This window comes from Macaca thibetana, chromosome 2, assembly GCF_024542745.1.
Source record: "Macaca thibetana thibetana isolate TM-01 chromosome 2, ASM2454274v1, whole genome shotgun sequence".
In the NCBI taxonomy this organism is placed as follows: Eukaryota; Metazoa; Chordata; class Mammalia; order Primates; family Cercopithecidae; genus Macaca; species Macaca thibetana.
The window spans coordinates 27,414,021-27,437,532 of NC_065579.1; the positions used below are offsets into that span (position 1 = coordinate 27,414,021).

The 23,512-nt window shown below is 36.8% G+C and overlaps 1 protein-coding gene and 1 long non-coding RNA gene across 3 annotated transcripts in view; one reads left to right on the top strand and one right to left on the bottom strand.

Moving 5' to 3' along the window:
• Positions 1-23,512, top strand: part of LOC126946724 (non-histone chromosomal protein HMG-17-like) — a 1,084,902-nt gene that overhangs the window by 21,012 nt on the left and 1,040,378 nt on the right. The gene's annotated exons all lie outside the window — the stretch shown is intronic.
• Positions 19,812-23,512, bottom strand: part of LOC126946745 (uncharacterized) — a 71,338-nt gene continuing 67,637 nt past the window's right edge. For both annotated transcript variants that reach the window (XR_007722748.1, XR_007722749.1), the window contains one exon: positions 19,812-19,921. This is a non-coding gene — a long non-coding RNA (uncharacterized LOC126946745). The remainder of the gene's footprint in view (positions 19,922-23,512) is intronic.

Here is a 23,512-nt window from a genome sequence, read left to right on the forward strand (position 1 = left end):
AATACACTCATTGAGAATTTTCTTTCCATAGGACTATCTCCAGAACATAAATATTACCTTAATGTTCTGCTTGGAACACTCCAATGAATTTTCAAATATTACAGTTTGCTGGCTCTTTCTATCTGCTGTCTTCAGTCTTTGTCTTTTGTTGTACAGAGCACTAAATATGATTTCATGTATATAATTATGAAGATACCATTAGTTCCTCTCTGTTAGCTTACTTTTGTTAAGGATCTTATTTTGTAAGTTTTCTCTTCAAAGATCTACTCACTTTCCTGGACACCTAAAAAATGTGGGTTTTTTTCCGGGTATGCTGGCTTTTTTTTTTTTTTTTTTTTTTAATGGTAGAGAACACCTTAAAATTATTCACACATCAAATCCAAAGGTTTTGCCTACAGGTTTCTCATGATTTGGCCTCAATTTTTCTCACTCTATGGGAAATCAGAGAAAATAAAACTAAGAGCATCAATTCATTTGCCCATCTCTTACTCATATCCGAGGCATAAGTTTATGCCTGGAGTAATCTCCTACATTATTATTTATTTGTAGTCTCTTTTGTATTCACACTCCAGCTGTTGCCCTCATCGTCTACTGTTTCATTTGTAGCATACAAACCTAAATTTAAGACCAAAGCACCTATGATTAGAGTCCTCTATGAATAAATATGATGGTCTTTTAAATACGTTGGGAACACCTCCCTAATGGTTAGAGTGGGAAAGCAGAGGGGGTAGGGGTGTGGAGTGGGGTCTGGAACCAGGACTTTTCAAGTGTCCATATAGAAATCAGAACAATTATTTCAGAAGCATCAACCACGAGGACACTGTATTCAAAAAGCTATCTGAACCACACATTATAGGAAGGAAACATTGTCAGTGTGAACTGAACAGGGAAAAGAGTTGGCTTCTCTTGGTAAAGGGCATTTACTTCAGAAAGAATTTTGCCTGCCTAAGAACTGTCAGAAAAAGCTCTCAGTAGGGAATATCTTGGCTTACTGAACCTTTGGGACATTTAACCATTCATCATACAGTCAATGTGAATTTTTCTGTGGCTCAGCATTTTGCCAACTAATTTTCAAGTTAAGAGATTCTACATTACCACCAAAATACCATAGGCTGAGTCTGAATAATCATTCCAGCTCATTAAGATTCTCTTCAAAACATAAAACCATACTTTTGAAATTTTCATAGCAAGCATTCTGTAATTATTTACAAATTCTGAGTAACAGAGTACAGATAAGGTCACTCAATATTTCATGTTAAGAAAGGGAACCAGACAAGGGTACAAAGAGAGATAGTTTGAGTAATTATGTCTGCTCATTATTGGAATTATCTGGCTGGTTTATTTCCCTTTTGTGCTATTTCTGGGATTGTTTTTGCCATTACATTATTCAAATACTAAATTGTGGCAATAAACAGGTGACATCATCCAAGAGCTGAGCTTGTTCAATTTCAGGTACATCAAAGAGTTGCTACCAGTTTTTGAAAAGCAGATCTGAATTGCTACCAGCCACAGAGTCTCAAATGGAATTTGGATTAATTTTTTCATTAGCAAGATAAGCCCAGGTGAGTCTCTCCTATATACACTTTACACAGTTCAAACAACACAATGCTTCCTCTTCTTTAGATAAGAAATGGTGCAACCTGATAAAATCTGGAAGTTTTAAAATATATATATACACATATATTCATGTGTGTGTGTAATGCAAAATAAATATTGTATATATTCATAAATAACCCAGTAAAAGCAAATTAGCACCTATCTCAAAAGAAAATTAGCACCTATCTCCTTTATTAATTTCAAATTACTAGTGTAGATACATATGTGTGTTTGTCTTCAGACAAAATTTTTTAAATAACTAATACAATTTATTTTTTGAAATGATTAAAACCCTCTAACCATGGCTGATAAACACAGCACTATTACCATTATCTTCTGAAATTTCTCCAAAATAAGCAAAAGAGAATAGGAGAAGAGACAATAGTAAACTAGAATTGATGAGAAAATTTTGGAACATGAAAATAGATGCGTAAATGTAAGTGACTTAGTAGAGTTTCTCAAACTTTACAACTCATTAAAATTACCTTTAGAATATAAAATTAAACTATGATAGAAATAATTAAAACTCACTGAATAAAACAAGAATCCATGAGCACTCACTGCTAGTAATGGATGCTAGAGACCCTTACCATGTAAATATGATGGATGCAGCTATTGCAGTGATGCTGGGCACCATAATTTTGTGGTTAGGAACATGGTTTTTAGATTGGACAAAGAAAGCTTTGAGTTTAGTTCTGGTTTTTTAGAGCTATGTCATCTTGCCAAGTTGCATCCACTCTGCAAGTCTCAGTTTCTTAATGGATTAAACTGAGAATATCTTAGAAACTTATGAGGACTAAATAATTTTATGTTTGCAAATATTTGGCATATTCTTGGTCCAGAGTCAACATTTGGCAAAGGCTGCAATTTCATTATCTTACAATCAAATACATGTTTCCTTTATTTTCTTTGATGGCATTTTCTTTGGTTATCACTAATTAGAAAATAATTAAGATCAGTATTGTCTAGTTTATTTCAACCTTCAATAAATATAAGTGAAATCCATAGTACCAAATAAAATGTGTTACTAACTTCCATGCAGTAGGACATTCTTTCCATCCTGTGTTATAAAATATGATTCTGACATTTTTTCTTGTTCTGTAGGCATATACCTACAACAAGAAAGTAAAAACAGCTTTATTTTTGTTTTCCAATTTTTAGAAACAGGTCTGCCCTCTTGACCTGTATTGACCCTCTCATTATTATGAGGTACAACTCACCAGATGGCCCTATTTTTCATCTTAATAGTTTTTGTTAACCTGTAGGGAAAGGAGTGAAATTACGGGACAGTCCAAACATAGTATTCCAAACACTTATAACCACAACAACAGTCTGCTCTCATTCATGGAATTTATTAGCTATAAAAACTCTGACACTTGGTTTCTCAAGGCCAAGATTATATCAGATATGGAAAATGGATGGAAAATAAGCTCCTTCTGTAACACTCTGGAGGCTGGCACAGTTGCAGGGTACTTCGCAGACACCCTGCTATGGCTATGAATTTTGAATCAGTAGCATTTTGAGAACAGGAATAGGTCTTCCTACCTACCATATACTAGGCAAGGCAGAGTTTTTCAAATCTCAGAGGAAGGACAAAGCAGAAAATGGCCATAGAAAAGTGAAACTAAAATAATAAATTGTAGTTGTGAAAGAGCCAGCTTGCTGGTTTAGCAGTTTTGTTCATAGATCTGCTAGTCATAGGACAAAAGTTTGCGCATCGATTTTATTTGGGGGATTGAATTAGATGATACATATTTCTACTAAGGCTTACTCTTATTAATACTGAATTTTAAGCCTATGTATATATTATTATTTAATATTTTAACTGGGAAAATTATTTAAAAGACCTCCAATGGATATGTTTGCAGTTCATGTTCTAGTCTTCAAATATGACTACTATTATATAATCCAGAGAAGACAACATTAATTTTCTCCCTCCTTCCCCCTCCCCATGCCTCTCACTCTCAACAACAGAATATGACAGCCTACCTTATACATCTTTTACTGTCTTACAATGTTATTAACATTATCATCAGCCCAGCCTTTCTTTCTCTAAGACAAATAACTTTTACTTTTAAAAACATACGTTGGTTTACATGCCTTTACTTTTAAGACTTATTTTTCAAAGTCATTTTCTTGTTCATGGCACTTTAACAGATTGCATCAAAATCCTAACATCTAGATTAAACTGGGAGCTTTTAAATCAGGGGTGTGTGTGTGTGTGTGTGTGTGTGTGTGTGTGTGTGTAATGAAGGAACGAAGAATTATCTGAATAAAGACAACATTTATCAAGGATAGCGAATCCCCAGGTCTTACGCTTTTTATATGTTTGGTATCATTAACAAAAGAGTTATCATTATAGCCAGCTTATCCAAATCTATAAAGCTGCTACAAATGTCAGCCAATTTTCACATTTCTGTATTTATTTTTTTTAATTAAGCTGGAAAGAAATTCTTGGAATTTGAAGAATAGACCCCTAACACTGGCTGAGATTACTTGGAAGGAGCTGAGAGTTTAAAAATCTAAACCATTTACATGTCTATCAAAACTCTTCTGTTTAAAAAGAGAATGTTTAGGAACGAGAACACTCATGTCTGCTGAGGATTTTCCATGAAGCTTATCTTTACAACACATGAGCCAATGGTACAGAAGAAGAGGGGGAAATGTCTCCTTAAGAAATCAGGCTTTTGTTTCCAACACTTCATCCAAACTGCTTTCCTCAAGATAACCTCCACGTTGCTATATTCACAGGCAAATTTCCAGTCCTTTTCGAACTGGACCTATTAGCAACACCTAGCATAGTTAATAACGCTTTCTCGTATTTTTTTTTAAAAAGAGTATAATTTACAGACCCCTAAAATGCACATATCTGAAGTGTATAGTTCAATGAGTTTTAACAGTTGTAGATATTCACCTGAAGACTACCCAAAACAAGATACAGAACACTTCCATCACCCAGAAAGTTCCTCTGTGTCACATTTTGGTCAATCTCCATACTCTTCAGACGCGGCCCCTGGAACCACCAAACAGGTTCACTTTGCCCACTGCCTAGACAGAGTCGATTTATCAAGACAGGGGAATTGCAATGGAGAAAGAGTAATACACGCAGAGCCGGCTGTGTAGGAGACTGGAGTTTTATTATTACTCAAATCAGTCTCCCCGAGCATTCAGGGATCAAAGTTTTTAAAGATAATTTGGCGGCTGGCAAAGTAGAGAGTGCTGATTGGTCAGGTTGGAGATGGACTAATAGGGGGTCGAAGTGAGGTTTTCTTGCTGTCTTCTGTTCCTGGGTGGGATCGCAGAACTGGCTGAAGCAGATTATCGGTCTGGGTGGGAGATATTTTGCAGACCCGGCACTGGATGCACCAGCTGAATGCATCCAGTGCAGGGTCTGCAACATATCTCAAGTACTGATCTGAGGTTTTATCATAGTGATTAGTTATCCCCAGGAGCAATGTGAGGAGGTTCAGACTCGCAGCCAGAGACTGCAGTATAACCCCTAAACCGTAATTACTAATCTTGCAGCTAATTTGTTAGTTCTGCAAAGCAGACTGGTCCCCATGCAAGAAGTGGGTCTTTTGGGGAAAGGGCTATTATCAGTTTTGTTTCAGAGTCAAATCATAAACTGAATTCCTTCCCAAGGTTAGTTTGGCCTATGCCCAGAAATGAACAAGGACAACTTAAAGGTTAGAAGCAAGATAGAATCGGTTAGGTCTGATCTCTTTCACTGTCATAATTTCCTTGGTTATAATTTTTGCAGGCCGGGCACGGTAGCTCAAGCCTGTAATCCCAGCACTTTGGGAGGCCGAGACGGGCGGATCACGAGGTCAGGAGATCGAGACCAGCCTGGCTAACACGGTGAAACCCCGTCTCTACTAAAAATACAAAAAACTAGCCGGGCGAGGTGGCGGGCGCCTGTAGTCCCAGCTATTTGGGAGGCTGAGGCAGGAGAATGGCGTAAACCTGGGAGGCAGAGCTTGTAGTGAGCTGAGATCCGGCCACTGCACTCCAGCCTGGGTGACAGAGCGAGACTCTGTCTCAAAAAAAAAAAAAATAAATAAATAAATAATTTTTGCAAAGGCAGTTTCACCACTTTTTGACTTCAGTTACCACAGGTTAGTGTGCCATTGATTATTTCTTATACTTGGGAAGGTTTATTTGACTGTATTACAGATTTGCCCCTTATCTTTTGTTTTCATCAGTTTCACTATGCTTTACATAGGTATGCTTTTCTTTTTATCTATACTCCTTGAGATTTGTTGAAGTTTTTGGCTCTCTCGATTGACTATTTTTCATTGTTGTTGGAATATTCTTGTCTATTATTCCCTTAAACATATTTTTCTGCCCCATTATCTCTTTCCTATCCTAGCAGGACTTCAATTACGTGTTAGGCTACTTGATATTGTCCCACAGAGCTTAGTTGTTCTGCTCTACTTTGTTCCATCTTTTATATTCCTTATTTGTGTTTCTGTTTGGATACATTCTATTGACCTGCCTTTCAAGTACACTTATCCCACCCTCTAGACTGCTGTTATGTTGCTCCATCTGATAAATTTTTTATTTTTCACTGTTTTGCTTAAATTCTAGCATTTTCTTTTCATTCTTTTTTACAGTTTTCATCTCTCTGGAGAAATACTTCATATCTTAGTGCATGACGTTAATCTTTTCCGGCAGACCCCATCAAAGCTGTGTTAAGGTTCCTATTAATTACCACGTCTGAACGATCTCCCTATCTATTTATCTTTGCTATTTCCTATTTCCTATTTACCATAAATCATATTTTCTTGATTTTTTAAATGTCTTATAGTTTTTTTATTTTAAGATGTAACTTTTGTATAAAAGGACATTAGAGACTAAACTGAATAATATTCACCTCCGGAAATGGGCACACCCTTTCTTCTGGCAGGCTGCTGAGTCAATCTTATCTGTACTTGAGCTGAATCTGGTTTTTCTTGCAGCAACATTGTAACATTTTAAAGGTGGGATCAGGGCTTTTTCTTTTAGCAAGGAACCGGTGATACTCCAGACAGCTCTTACTCCTTGACAGAATTCCGAACAATGGAAAATCTTCTGCTTGATAGCCAGATTGCCAGCTTTTGGAGCTTTGTGGAAGTCACTTTACTCTTCAGTCCTGCCCTCAGTTTTCTGCTCCACAGAAAATCTTTCTCAGCCTTTCTGCTCTTCGGTCTTCAGACAAGTGCCTCAGACGGATTTCTCTTAGCTTTACAATCTTGTGTCCAGCCTCTACAGTCCGGCGGGCTGTGCCCTGGCCTGCACAGAACAGGCCATACACAGAGATCTGGCACGCCTCAGCAGTCGTCTTTCTCAGCTTTTCTTCTTTGTCTCTAGCCTTTAGCATACTACCTGTATACTTTACAAAGGCTCGTTGAAAACTGTTGGCCAATCGATGTAGACCTGCTCTAGGACTAGACTCCTCAGAATTCTAATCTGACAGGCCATGTGGCCAGTGAAAGTCTGTTGAAAGTTAATCTGATTTACTCTTATGGGCATCTATATCACATTCTTCCTCTTCCCTTGTGCCTCTGGTTTTAAGAACAACTGTGAGCCATTGCTTTCCTCGTTACTTTCTGAAATTTAATTAATTTATGTTTCTTTATATCTGAAGCTTCTGATGACTTTTTTTTAATCTGTGATTTTGGTAGCTTATCTAGTTTGTTTTGGTTGGTATGAAAGGGATAGTGTTTTGCAATTTTGTTCATTACAGCCAGATATGAAAATCCTACCTCTTCTTCGATGCACTGTGTACTCTTGGCTTCTGGGATGCCATACAATTTCAATTTTCTTTTTACCTTAGCAGTCGTTCACTCTCGGTGTCTACTGCTTATTCCTTCTCTCCTTTTCGTTTTCTTTTTGTTTGTTTATGTTTTGTTTGTTTTGTTTTGAGACGGAGTCTCACCCTGTCACCCAGGCTGAAGTGCAATGGTGTGATCTTGCCTCACTGCAACCTCCACCTCCCAGGTTCAAGCAATTCTCCTGCCTCAGCCTCCTGAGTAGCTGGGATTACAGGTGCGTGCCACCATGCCCGGCTAATTTTTTGTATTTTTAGTAGAGATGGGGTTTCGCCATGTTGGCCAGGCTGGTCTCAAACTCCTGACCTTGTGATCCACCCACCTTGGCCTCCCAAAGTGCTGAGATTACAGGCGTGAGCCACTGCGCCTGGTCTCCTTTCCGATTTTTAAATGTTAGAGTATTTAGAGGTTTGGTCCTTTTGTTGTTCTTGATTTTCTATTTACACTCACTCCCTATGTGATCCCATTCAGTCTCAGGGCTTTAATATTCCATTTACATCCCCCAAAATACCAAATGTAAAACTCTAGCCCATATTTTTTTCTCAAATTCCAGACTCGTACACCAACTGTGTACCAATACATCCACACTTGTATATATACTAAATGTCTCAAATTCAACATCTTCAAATACTGCACTCCTCATCTTTCTCCCTCCCTGAAACATCTTACACTCACAGCCTTCTTCATTTCAGTGGATGATAATCATTGAAATTGTCCAGGTCAATGGTGCTGGAGTCCCCCTTGACTTCGCTGTGTCTCTTATGCTTCTTACTCAATTCATCAGAAAATCTTCTTAGCTCTGCTTTTAAACATGTCTATCATCTGCATGCTTCTTCCCATCTCCCAGCTATATCTCTTATCAAAGGCACCATTATCACATTCAAGAGTTATTAAAATAGTTGCCTGATTTTTCTTTTATCTCTCTGTAGGTTATCTTCAACATATTATCCAGAGTGTCAGAGTGATCTTTTAAAATGTAAGTCAAATATTGTTTTCTGCCCCAAACCACCAATAATCCTTTTTCACTCAGGGTAAATGCCAAAGTCCTTATAAGGGCCAACAAATTCCTACATGATTTGGCCTCCGGTTCTCTAACTTGTCTCCTACAACTTTTTTTCTCTCTCCCTCTCTCCGCTCCAAGCGCATTGACCTTTTTGCTTTTCATTGCTCCCATTTTAAGCCTTTGTTGAAGCTATTGCTTTTTACTGAAAAGCTCTTTCCCAGATACTTGCCTGATTAACTCTCTATTTGTCTTCATTTATTCAATACTCTTCTTTTCAGTGAGGTCTACTCTAACCCATTTATATAATACTGTCTCAGCATTCTCACTTTTTCTTTCCTGTTCTTTTAAAATTATTCTTCTATAATACTTACTGGTTGTAATTATGACACAATTTTCTTAATTCTGTTTTTAAAAACTTTTCTATAGCCTTTTACAAGAAGTTAAGCTTTATGACATCAGTATTCTTGTATGTTTTGTTTATATAATACCACATTGCCAAAAACAGTGCCAGGTGTATCATAGGTATGAATAGCTAGAAGATCTTGATTATTATTAAGAGACTGGAAAATCTGTTAATTCAGATTTATCTCCTTCATAAGGAATTAAATTTGAGTGTAATTATTTTCCCTATTAAACAAGATAAAATATTACTACATAATGAATACTTTAATTATGTTTGATTAAAAAACTCACATAATTTTCTAGTACATACAGACTCATGTGGTAAATAGAAATAACTTGAGAAACTATTTTATATAATGTCCAAAATTGTTTAAATTGGATTATAGTCTCTCTAATGAGAAAAAAAATGTATTAGAGCACAAAAATGGTTCTGAAAAAAGGTTGGAATTCTCAGTCAAGATATTGTGAGATTGGAATACTGATAGATTTTCTTCCATCAAACCTGTAGACTACTAGAGATTATCTGGCTCCTATGTGTCCACAAGACACACTTCTATGATATAGCTTATATATTCCTAATAGAACCTTAACCAAAATAAATAGCCATTAGCTGCATTTATTAGACGAGGCACCATATGGAAGGTAAGGTAAGGAATTGGAAAGAATATGAGATTTTTGTCACAGATATAAAAATCTATATCAATCATTTACCATCTATATAAACTCAATCTAACTCAGTTTGAGTTATTTGAACTCAATATAACTCAGTTTGCTTCTCTGTAAAATGGGGATGTTAATATCTACCTTACAAAAATGTCACAAGAAATGAATGAAATATCTCCTGTTAGAGTTGTGGTTGCACAATAAATGGCAGCTCCCAACAGAAGATACAGGCTTGATAAGTAACATCTATTGCCTTTGTGTTTATAGTCAACTATAGGCATGTAGTATTTGCTAACACACATAATAGCATACATATCTGTTCATAAGATGTTCAATGCCATGTTAATAGGGTCAGTACCAAAGCTACTTAAAATTTCCAAACAAGGAAACGATGGTGTAAACCTTCTCTTATCTGAAAACATGGATTGAGAGTAGTAAAACTCTCCAAAACATTAAGGTATACCTTAGTAGAGAAATTAGGAAAACCAGCTCAGAATGGCTTGAGATTAGAAATAGGCTTTAGCAAAATGCAAGAGCAAGATTTTGACTGTTGGCACATTTGTGGCATTAACATTACAACAAAATTATACTCTCTAATTGAAAACAAAATTTTCATAGACGTAGGATTGAACCCTGAATCTCCAAGCTTGATGAGGGGAAAAAATACCATCAATCAAGGTCAAGTTGCCAGTGTCCTTGGCATATATAAGGCCCTAGAGCAGAGATAGCTACATCAAGTTATCATTAGTTAGTAGCATTACATATTAAAACTATCAACTAACTTCCCCTATCACCAACCAGTTTCTGTTACTCCAACTCCAAGCTAATGAAAAATCTCCTGGTTTTATCCTGGTATCCTCTCAGGGTGTGCAACAGAGACTGTCAGTGTGCCCACAACCAGTTATCTGCTCCATGTGACCATTACTTTTTTCTTGGTAAAGAGATATGCTGGTATTGTTGCTTTTAAGTCAGTCTCTAAAAGTCTAATTTACATGAATCTATTGAGAAATTGATCATCTGAAGATTCACAATGAAAAAGCAATGTGGATCATGGGCAAAACAAGATGCAAAATAGAAGCCTTCACCAATCATCCCCCCAATTGCAGGAATACCAAATTTAACAACTATCTACACACACACACACACACACACACACAAACACATTTATAAGAACCAAAAATCAGATGAGTAATTATAGTACCTGGCTTTAACTTCATATCACTGAAAGAGGCACTGAAGAGGGTAGGAAAGACAGTCTTGAATCACGAATGCCATCCCTCCTCCATCCCCCCAGTAGAGGTCAATGGCATGAAGAATCTGTGCACGTGGGGAAGGGACAGTGCAGAGATTGTGGGACCCTGTAATGAATTCAGTGCTTCCCTGTCACAATGGAAAGCAAAGCGGAGCAGAACTCAGCCGATGCCTACCCATGGAGGGAGGATTTAGACCAGCCATAGGCAGAGGAAAATCACCCATTTCAGTGGTTGCAACTTGAGTTCCAAGCCACAAAATCATGGGCTAAACTGCTCTGGGTTGCTAAATAAACCTGATAGGCTGTCTTGGCTGTAAGGACTGCCATTTCTAGGCAAATTCCAGTGCTAGGCTAGGCTAGACATGGCAGACATGTGACCTAGTGAGACACCAACCAGGGCAGCTAAAAAAGTGCTTGTGCCACCCCTCCCCCGGTGCCAGGCAGCACAACTCTCATCAACAAAAGTGATTCATTCCTTCCTCTTGAGGAGAGAGAGGGAAGAGTACAGGAGACTTTATCTTGCATTTTGGATGCCAGCTCAGCCACAACAGGGAAAGGCATGGGGCAGAGTTGTGAAGCCCCTATTCCAAACCCTATATCCCAGATGACATTTCTAGACACATCCTGGTCCAGAAGAAGCCCTTTTCCTTGAAAGGAAGGAACCTGTTCTAGCAAGGTTCATCATCTGATAACTAAAGAACCCCTGGGCCCTGAAAAACCACCACTGATACCCAGGTAGCACACCATGGGCCTTGGGTGAGACTCTGAAATGGACTGGCTTCAGGTGACACCCAGCATGTTCCCAGCTGCAGTGGCTAGGCTGAGACTATTTCTGCTTGAGAAAAGGAGAAGGAAGAGTAAAGGGGACTTTGTCTTGCAACTTAGGTACCATTTTGGCCACAGTGGGGTAGAGAACCAAGAGGGCTCTTAGGATCCCTGATTCCAGGCCTTGACTCTTAGTTGACATTTCTGGACCAGCCCTGGGCCAAAGTGGAGCCCACTGACCTTAGGGGTGAGTCTCTCAGGCCTGGCAGCATTCATTACAAACTGAATGAATAGTACTTGGTCCCTAAGTAAACACTGGCAGTAGACTGGCAACACCCACCGTGGGTCTATGGTGGTGATGGTGGTGGCAAAGGGAAGAGGCTCTTGTTCCTGTGGAAAAGTGAAGGAAGACTGGGAAAGACTTTGTCTTGCAATTTCAGTGCCAGCTTAGCTGTAGTAGAATAGAGCACCAGGTAAATTTCTAAGGTTTAATTACTCCAGTTCCTGGAGTAAAAAATGGCATCTCTGGACCCCTTTGGGGGCCTAGGGAAACTCACCACCCTGAAGGGAAGAACACAAGCCTGGCTGACTTTAGCTACAGCTAAAATATCCTTCAAACATAAAGGAGAAATAAAGACTTATCCAGACGAAAAAAGCTGAGGGAGTTCATCAACACCAGACCTATCATAAAAGAAATGCTAAAGGGAGTTCTTTAATCAGAAAGTAAAGAACATTAATGAGCAATAATAAAAAATCTGGAGATACAAAACTCACTGGTAATAGTAAATACACAGAAAAATACAAAATATTATAACACTGTAATTGTGGTATGTAAACTACTCTTATCTTACGTAGAAAGACTATATGATAAGCTAGTCAAAAATAATAACTACAACAACTTTACAAGACACAGTACAAGATATAAATAGAACAACAGAAAGTTCAAAAGTGGGGGGAGAAAAGTTAAACTGTAGAGCTTTTATTAGTTTTCTTCTTTCTTGTTTGTTTATTTATGCAATCAGTGTTGTCATTAGTTTAAAATAATAGGTTATAAGATAGTATTTGTAAGTCTCGTGGTAACTTCAAATAAAAAACATACAACAAATACACAAAAAGTAAAAACCAAGAAATTAAATCACTAATCATACCACCACAGAAACTCATCTTCACCAAAAGAAAAATATGAAAGAATGAAAGAAGGAAAAACCACCAGAAAACAAAGAATAAAATGGCAAGAGTAAGTCCTTACTTTTCAATAATAACATTGAATGTAAATGAATTAAACCCTCCAATCTAAAGACATAGAGTGACTGAATGAATTTGAAAACAAGACACAATGATCTGTTGCCTCCAAGAAACACACTTCACCTATAAAGACACACACAGATTAAAAATAAAGGGAAGAAAAAAGGTAATTTCATTCCAGTGGAAATGAAAAAGAGCAGGAGTAGCTATACTTATAATAGACAAAATAGATTAACAGACAAAATCTATAAGAAGAGACAAAGAATTATAATTGTATAATGATAAAGAGGTCAAGTCAGCAAGAGGATACAACAATTATATGTATATGTGTGTGTGTGTGTGTGTGTGTGTGTGTGTATGCACCAAACACTGGAGCAGCCATAAATATAAAGCAAATATTATTAGAGCTAAAGAGAGAGATTGACCATATACAATAATAGCTGGAAACTTCAACATCCCACTTTCAGCATTGGATAGATATTCCAGACATAAAAATCAGCAAAGAAACATCGTACTTAACCTACACTACAGAAAAACTGCATTTAATAGATATCTATGGAACATTTTGTCCAATGGCTACAAAATACACATTCTTCTCAGCAAATGGATTATTCTTGAGAGTAGACCATATGTTAAGTCACAAAGCAAGTCTTAAAACATTCAAACAAATTAAATAATATCAAGCATCTTATCTGACCACAATGGAATAAAACTAGAAATCAACAACAAGAGGAATTTTAAAAACCATACAAACACATGAAAACTAAACAATATGCTCCTAAATGGCCAGGGAGTCAATAAAGAAATTGAGAAGAAAATTGAAAAATGTGTTGAAACAAATTATAATGGAAACACAACATACCACAAAAACTATGGGACACAGGGTAAGCAGTCCTAAGAGGGAAGTTTATAGCCATAAGCACCTACATCAAACAACAACAACAAAAAAAATGACAAAATTCCAAATCTACAAAACAAAACAAAAATAGCTAGCTGTGGTGGCATGTGCCTATAGTCCCAGCTACTCAGGAGGCTGAGCTGGCACAACTGCTGGAGTCCAGGAGGTCAAGGCTGCAGTGAGTCAAGATCATGCCACAGCACTCCAACCTGGGTGACAGTGAGACCGTGCCTCAAAAAAATAAAATAAATAAAATAAAATATGAAAGAAGAAAAAGAAATTTTCAAATAAATACCTAATAATGCATCTTGAAGAAGATTAAAAGCAAACTGAACCCATAATTAGTAGAATAAATAATAAAGATCAGAGCAGAAATAAATGAATACATGAATTTAAAATAAACAATACAAAAATAAATTTTAAAAAGTTGTTTTTTTAAAGATAAACAAAATTGGAAAACCTTTACCCAGACTAACTACAAAAAAAAGATGACCCAAATAGATAAAAACAGTGATGAAAAAGGAGACATTACAACTGATACAGCAGAAATTCAAATGATCATTAGTGGCTACTATGAGCAACTACATGAAAATAAATTAGAAAATTTAGAAGAAATGGATAAATTCCTAGATATTAAAAACCTATCAACATTTACCATGAAGAATTCCAAAATCTGAATAGACCAATAACAAATAACAAGATCAAAGCCATAATAAAAAGTATCCCAGCAAAAAAACCTGGGAACAAATGGCTTCACTCTGACTTCTACCAAACATTTAAAGAATAACTAATACCAACCCTACTCAAATTATTCTGAAAAAATAAAGGAGGAGGGAATACATCCAAACTCACTCTATATTACAGGCCAGTATTACTGTAATATCAAAAACAGACAAAGAAACATCAAAAAAAGAAAACTGCAGGCCAATATCTCTGATAAATATTTACAGAAAAATGCTCAACAAAATACTAGCAAACCGAATTCAAAAACATATTAAAAAGATCATTTATCATGACCAAGTGGGATTTATCCTAGGGATGCAAGGATGTTTTAACATACACACATCAGTCAATGTAATACATCATATCAACAGAAGGGAGGACAATAACCATAAGATCATTTCAATTGATACTAAAAAAAATTTGATAGAATTCAACATCCCATCATGATAAAAACCCTCAAACAACTTGGTATAGAAGGAACATACCTTGACATAATAAAAGTCATATAAAACAGACCCACAACTAGTGTCATTGAATGGGGAAAAGCTCAAAGCGTTTAAGATTCAGAACACAGTAAGGATGCCCACTGTCACCACTGTTATTCAATGTAGTACTGGAAGTCCTAGCTGGAGCAATCAGAAAAGAGAAAAAAATAAAGTGCTTCCAAATTGGAAAGGAAGAAGTCAATTTATCCTTGGTTACAGATGATATGGTCCTTTATTTGGAAAAGCCTAGACTCCATCAAAAAATTAATTAGGACTGATAAATTCAGTGAAGTTGCAGGATACAAAATCAACATACGAAAATAAGTAGCATTTCTGTATGCCAACAGTGAACAATCTAAAAATGAAATAGAGCAATCCCATTTTGCAATAACTATAAATAAAATTAAATACCTAGGAAATAACCAAAGAAGTAAACGATCTCTACAATGAAAACTATAAAACACTGATGCAAGAAAGAGAACACAAAAAATTAAAAGATATTCCACGTACGTGGATTGGTAGAATAAATATTGTTAAAATGTCCATATTACCCACAGCAGTCTATGGATTTGATACAATCCATATTAAAATATGAATGACACTCTTCCCCAAAATAGGAAAAGTAATCCTGCAATTTATGTGGAAGCGTGAAAGACCCCGAATAGTCAAAGCTATCCCAAGCAAAAATAACAAAACTAAAGGCATCACATTACCTGACTTCACATTATACTAGAGAGCTATTGTAACCAAACAGCATGTTACTGGCATAAAAACAGACACATAGACGAATGAACAGAATAGAGAACCCAGAAACAAATCCATACATCTACAGTGAACTCATTTTTGACAAAGGTGCCAAAAACATACATTGGGGAAAATAAAGACTCTTCAATAAATAGTGTTGGGAAAACTGGATATAAATATGCAGAAGAATTAAATCAGAATCCAGTCTCTTGCCACATACAAAAATCCAATCAAAATTGATTAAAGGCTTATACCTAAGTCCTCAAACTGTAAACCTACTTAAAAAAAAAAAAAAAAAAAAAATTCCGGAGAAACTCTCCAGGACGCTGGACTGGGCAAAGATTTCTTTAACAATACTGCACAAGTACAGTCAACCAAAGCAAAAATGAACAAACGCAATCACATCAAATTAAAAGCTTCTGCGCAGCAAAGGACACAATTGATAAAGTGAAGAGACAACCCACAAAATGGGAAAAAATATTTGCAAACTACTCATCTGACAAAGGATTAATAACCAGACTATAAAAAGATCTCAAATAACTCTATAGGAAAGAAATATAATAATCTGATTTAAATGTAGGCAAAAGAGCTGCATAGATTCAAAAGAAGACATACAAATTGCAAACAAGCATATGGATAGGTGCTCAACATTATTGATCATGAGAAATATGCAAATCAAAACTACAATGAGATATCATCTCACCCCAGCTATATCCAAAAGACAGGCAATAACAAATGCTGGCAAGGATGTAGAGAAAAGTAAACTCTTGTACACTGTTGATGGTAATGTAAATTAGTATAACTACTATGGAGAACAGTTTGAAGGTTCCTGAAAAAAACTGAAAATAGAGCTCCCATATGATCCAGCAATCTCACTGCTAAGTATATATACACAAGAAAGGAAATCAGTATATGGAAGAGATATCTGCATTTCCACATTTACTGCAGCACTATTCATAATACCCAAGATTTGAAAGCAACCTAATTGTCCATCAACGATGAATGGATAAAGAATATGTGGTACATATGCACAACGAAGTACTATTCAGCCATGAAAAAGAATGAGATCCTGTTATTTTCAATAACGTGGATAGAACTGGAGATTATTATGTTAAGTGAAATAAGCCAGGTACAGAAAGACGAACTTTGTATATTCTCACTTATTTAGGGGAGCTAAAAATTAAAACAATTGATCTCATGGAAATAGAGTAGAAGGATGATTATCAGAGGCTGGGAAGGGAAGGGGTAGGGGGATGTGGGGATAGTTAAAGGGTACAAAAAATAGCCACAAAGAACGAATAAGAGCTAGTGTTTGATAGCATGAGATGGTGACTCTTGTCAATAATAATTTAATGGTACATTTAAAAATAACTGAAAGAGTATAATTGGGTTGTTTATAACACAAAAACTATATGTTTAAGGTGATGGATAAATCTTGATATGATTATTATGCATTGCATGCCCATATCAAAATATCTCATGTATGCCATAAATATATACACCTCCTATGTACCCCCAAAATTTAAAATTTAAAAAAGAGAACAAAAGCCAATGTGAAGAAGACCCTATCTCAGTAACCTCATGAATAAATGCCTTCCTGTGTGACCTCTCTGAGTGCCAACTATCAAACGGGGATGACAGGAAAAATGCCCCTCAGGTACAATTTGAAGATTAAATGATATGACTTCTGGTACATAAATATTATTAGTGCTGTTATTACAGCTATTATGATTGGAGAACTTGTTAAGGGAGTAAAGAAGTATTTCTTTTTCATTTTCTTTCTTTTCTTTTTTTTTATTTTTTTATTTTATTAGAGACTGAGTCTCACTGTCACCCAAGCTGGAATGCAATGGTGCGATCTCAGCTCACTGGAACCTCCACCTCCCAGGTTTAAGTGATTCTCCTGCCTCAGCCTCCCAAGTAGCCAGGACTACAGGTGCATGCCACCATGCCCAACTAATTTTTGTATTTTTAGTAAAGAGTGGGTTTCACCTGTTAGCATGGATAGTCTCGATCTCCTGACCTCGTGATCTGCTGGCCTCTTTCTCCCAAAGTGTTGGGATTATAGGCGTGAGCCACCACAACTGGCCAAGAAGGATTTCTTGACCAGTACTTCTCAAAGTTTAATGCACATATGTAAATCACCTGAGATATTATTGAAATGCACATTCTGATTCAGTAGTGCCTGGGTGGAATTGGGGGTTCTGCATGTCCAACCTGTTCCCAGGTGATGTCACTGCTACTAGTCCATGAACCATGTTTTGAAAAGCAGGGCTCTAGATTACACACCTACTATACCCAATCCATTGAGCTTAATGACTTCCACAGCAGAAATACCTAACATACTGAATCCCCTTCACTGTTCAGATAAGCAGCAAGAGTATGGCACAAAGGTTGGCCACTTTGAATGAGCACCACTTGGCCATTAGACCAGCTGGTCCTATTTACACTGATGTAGTTGTCCTTTCAAGTTTCCCATTCTCCAATAGGTGGCAAGAAATAATTTTCCTATGGCTCTCTCCCACCAAAGAAACTGCACCCTAAATTTACCTAAAGCATAGCAGAAAGTATCAATAAAGCTTTTTGACCTCAATGGATTAAAATTCTTTAGAAAAGAGAAAATAGAAAATGTTAGAATTGTCATGCAAACACAAAACAAAACAAAACACAGATAAAAAGAGCATGCCAAACTTCAGATTAAGCTCCCCTGTAAAGATGTGAGCCACATAAGGCAGGAAGCATTAGTAATTCTACAGAATCTGCACAGGACTAAACTCTATAAAGAATTGGAGTTGTAGCATTGATAATACCAAACAATAAAACATTATCCTTTTCAGGTTATTTTTTTTTCACAGATAAATTCTACCCAGTCAGTGCCACCAAAACGTATTTTAATCAGAACCATATTTATATGTAAATGAGAGATAAAATATAGGCGAGCACCTTTTCTTTCTTTGCTCAGCTCATCATTTCTTTAAGGAATAGAAACACCATAAAAGAACAGTCATTTCCATTAATTTTTTCTTCTTCCAAGTAAATTTAGGAATGAATCCATGAACAGTTTTCTACCTTTCTATTTTTGCTCCTAATTCTCTACCCAACCTATTTCTAATAATAACAAGAAATTCTGCACTACATATATTAACATAAGCACATTTCTTTAGTGAATGAAATGACATTATGTTGCAAGTATTCAACTTCTAACTCCTATTAGAAGTCAGAAGAGTCAAATTCGAATTTCAGTTTCTCAGCGGTCATTCCCAACTCACTATGTCAGCATATAAGAATCAGTAGGTATCTAACAGCACAAGTGGCTCTCACCAATTACTAAACTGGATTCAAACCAAAAAGAAAAATCTGAAGGCAAAACTTTGCTGAGAAGTTACACAGAGTCACCCAGAAACAAATTTCACCTTAGGAAGAAGTAAGTCCACCTACTACTAAATGGAAAAAGTTATGCTTTTACTAAAATATCTCCGTAAGTGAAGGGATAAAATACTGCAAATGCCAGCGAAACTCTAAAAGCTTTTTCTTTGAATTTTCGCTTGAATATTCTTTTCATAAAGAAAGTAAGTGAAATGGGCAGCTTGGGTCATTGGCAGAAGAATGCTGTTACAAGTGAATAAAGGAAACAGCCTATAGCAGAAGATATTTATTATGCTTTTTGAAAACTTTACCTTAACTCGCTTTCCCCTGACACCCATTTTGCATACATTAAATGTACTGATTTGTTCCTTTTACTCAACTCTTTGCAGTAATAGGTCCAATGGTTGCAAGAAATAGTCTCTCAATCTCTTCCAGAAAGGCATCATCCATCCATTTCTGCCATCATAGCCCAAAACATTCTTTTCTACATGAGCTGCTCTTTTCTTAGGGTTGCAAAAATACCGAAGGGATACATTATATACACATAAAAACAAAAACAAAAATCCTTACTAAACTTCTTAAAATGAAGTTACATAAAAGAGATTTCTCATTAATCTGCTGATATATCAACTGTTTTTAAGAAGTAGGACAAACTTTCTGTCATGTAGTATATTTTGAACTCATTGAGAAATAATGCCTATTGCCAGATGAGAATAGGTAAGAAGTAAACTGAATGAAGTAAATTGTTTAATCAGGACTAGTATTACTTTAGCTTTTAGCGAAAATACTAAAATATGTCAGTGAGACAGATTGGCAAGTATGTTAATAGCACTTATTACATTGGATTTACATACAGAGAAATTCAGACCTAGTGACTTAATAATGTTGATAGCATCATCCATCTTACCTGAAGAAAATGGCTAATCTACTTTAGCTCCGAGTTCATTAAAGACTGACATTTTTCTCCCCCTGTGGAAGAAAACAAGGTCTGAGATAAGTCACCTTCAGCAATGTATTTGCATACCATTTCCACTGACAGATAATATGACATCCCACAAATAAGAAAGTGCAGAATAGAGAAGCCATATATATTTTATACAACACAGCAAAATAGGGATGATTAAAAGGTTATTGACACACCAAGAGAGTGAAGAAAACATAAAATGGAAAGAGGGGAGATATGCTCATAGAGGAGCATGCAAAAGAGATGATAATGAGGTTCAATGAGGTTTTACTAGTATGTCTCATGCATTAGGGAGGCCATTGTCAGGAGACGAACCACTGTCTGGAAAGGCTGCAGAGATAGATGAAAATCGAAACAAAGAGCACTAAGAGTTAAGAAACTCATTTCAAGGAACATTTTCCTTAGATGACCTAAAAACCATCTTCAAGATCTAACTGTAACAGGACAGGGGACGATGGTCCCAATATCTAGGAAGAAACAAGGTCTTTGGTTTCTTATCAAGATGAAGCATCCACAAAGGGAATTTTAATAGTCAAGAATTTGTGTTCAGGGCAGTCTTTCTAAGGAAAGCATTCCTGCTAAAGACAACACATAAACTGCAAGAGCTACTGGCCTATATCATCCTTGGGTAAAATTCTTAAGTAGTATAGTATCTGAATTTGCACAAATAGCTTCCATAAGAACATTCAGAGTAAAGAAAAAAAGTGTTTTAAAATAGCAGCCATTATCCCAAGAGGCACATTGATCAGTCTTCACCTAAACAAAAAAGACTTACAGCAAAAGGCCTAGGTTTGATGGTATTTATACCGGTGCAGTCCTAGAGAATGTAACCCCTTGAAAGCCTAATCTGTAACAATAACATGTTATTGAACACCCAACTCTATGCACAGCACTGTTCTGAGTGCTTTATATGTATGATTGTATTTAATTTTCAAGACAGTTCCAAAAATAGTACAATACTGCCATTTTAGAGGTGATGAAACTGAGGTGCAAGAAAGTTTAATTACCCTTCTCAATGTCACATGGCTAATGAGAGGGAAAGCTGGAACTTGAATTCAGGAATTGGCATCATGGCCCAATGCTGAACTACTCACCACAGCTGCTACTTCTAAAAATCTACAAAATGGTGTAATTGGATTATCTTCCTCATAAGACTGTGCCAATATACAAATAGAGTTACATTTGCCAAAGCAAGGGGCTCCAACCCCCTGGCCACAGACGGATACCAATGGTCTGTTGGAAACTGGGCGGCACAGCAGGAGGTGAGCAGTGGGCCAGCAAGCATTACTGATGGAGCTCCAACTACTGGTCAGCAGCATCTTTGGATTCTCATAGGAGCATGAACCATATTGTGAACTGCACATGCGAGGGATCTAGGTTGTGTTCTTTATGAGAATATAACTAATGTCTGATAATCTGAGGTGGAACAGTTTAATCCCAAAACCATCCCCTGCCCTACTCAACCCAGTAAATTGTCTTCCATGAAACTGGTCCCTGGTGCCAAAATGTTAAGGGACCACTGTGCTAAAGCCCTGCATAAACTACAAAACATAATTTAAGTTTCCTTATTATTGTTGTTATCTGTATAATTTAGGAGTTCTTGAGTAAACTCTTACAAGGGAAAAGGCCTTCATTTACATGCACAGAACCTTTGTCCACATGCATTCTCCTCCCATATCCTCATGGCTCATGTAAATGGTGGCGGTCCCTACGGCAAGACCACTTCAGATTTTAATACTAGTAATAATGCCCACAACACATTGGGCATCTATTTTATATGTGGACTCTCATACCTTTTAACTCATTTAATTTTGCCAATGACTCTGTAGTATGGCCATCCCCATTTTAGAGATGAGGATGCTGGTTCTCAAACTATTTAATTTACTTAATATCCAGAGGTAAGAAAATGAGGGAGTTGAAATTCAAACCCAGGATACTCTAATTCCAAAATATGTGCTCTTTCCATCATGCTATACTGTCCCTCAAAAGATGGGAAATCAGAGTTGTTTCAATTATTATTTTTGGGGGGGGTGGGATGGAGTCTTTGTCATCCAGGCTGGAGTACAGTGGCGCGATTTCAGCTCACTGCAACCTCTGCTTCCGGGGCTCAAGCAATCCTCCCACCTCAGCCTCCCAAGTAGCTAGGACTACAAGATTGTGCCACCACGCCTGGCTAATTTTTTTGTATTTTTAGTAGAGATGGGGTTTTACCATGTTGGTCAGGCTGGTCTCAAACTCTTGACCTTAAGTGATTCACCTGACTCAGCCTCCCAAAGTGTTGGGATTACAGACATGAGCCACTGTATCCAGCCTGTTTCAATTATTTAATTCTGCATTTTAAAAAATTTGTGACATGTATAAAACTATTATTTTATTATGTTTACAGATTCCATGAGTCAGAAATTTGAGCAGGACTCATTGGGGATGGCTTATCTGTGTTCCATAATGTCTGGAACTTTAGCTGGGGAGACTAAAAGGGCTAGCAGTGACTCAATATGGTTGGGGGTTGGGATAACATGGAGGCTTTTTACACATATGCCTCTTATCTGGACTTGGATGACTTGAAGACTGGGCTCAGCTGGGCTAGTGACCAGAACACATACAGATGAACCCATCACATGACTTGGGGTTATCACAGCACAGCAGCTGGGTTCCAAGAGGGATCATCCCAAAAAGAAAGCATCAGAGAGTGAGCATTCCAAGAGATCAGGCAGACACTGCCTGGCCTTTTAGCACCTAGCCTTGGAAGTCACCTAGCATTATTTCCACTCTACTCCATTGATTAAAGCAATAACAAACCTGTTTAGATTCAAGGGGAGGAGACATAGACCCTCCTTTTGACTGACAATTGACAAGATCACAGTTCATGAGCACGCAGAAGAGAGAGATTATTGTGACCGTCTTTGGAAAACTTAACCTGACATAAGTGTCTTCCCTTCAAGACTTATAACATCAAGTCTCCTTTTGAGAGCAGCTGTTTTTCTTACTCTTCCCTCACTTACAATATGTGTATAAGGATTTTACACACCTATCTTCTTCAACTCAATACTATCTATTCTTAAAATCCCAACTCAAGCCTCACCTATTCTACCCACTTCTTGGGAAATTTTCAACAACACTGATTTATTCCTGCCTACCCTCCAAATCTTCATAGTCCTTATTTTGCACTTCAGCATTTAATAATGCTCAGTTAGTAACTGTATTATATTCTTCATTCTGTTGCCATTAAATATTCTTTGGGGTAAAATGCCTTGCCTCTTCAACTAGATTCAAAACACCTTGTAGATTTCATTTGTAATTCTACTGCACATGGTATAACTCTGGATATAACTTTTAACCATAGTAAGAAAACTTTGAGTTGAATATTATTTTGTACTTTTCAAGGCCTGCCACTAAGCATTGTTAATGTGTGTGAATCTCTACTTAAATATATGTATAAAAATGTAGTTGTGATTTACATGTCTCAGTTCATTCAACAAGCATAATTAACCTACTGTGTGCATAATAACATGTCAAGTGTTATGTATATTAGAGATATGGCATGGTCCTGCTTTTCTTAAAGGCATTATTGAGAGGGAAATAAGTCATAGACTTGC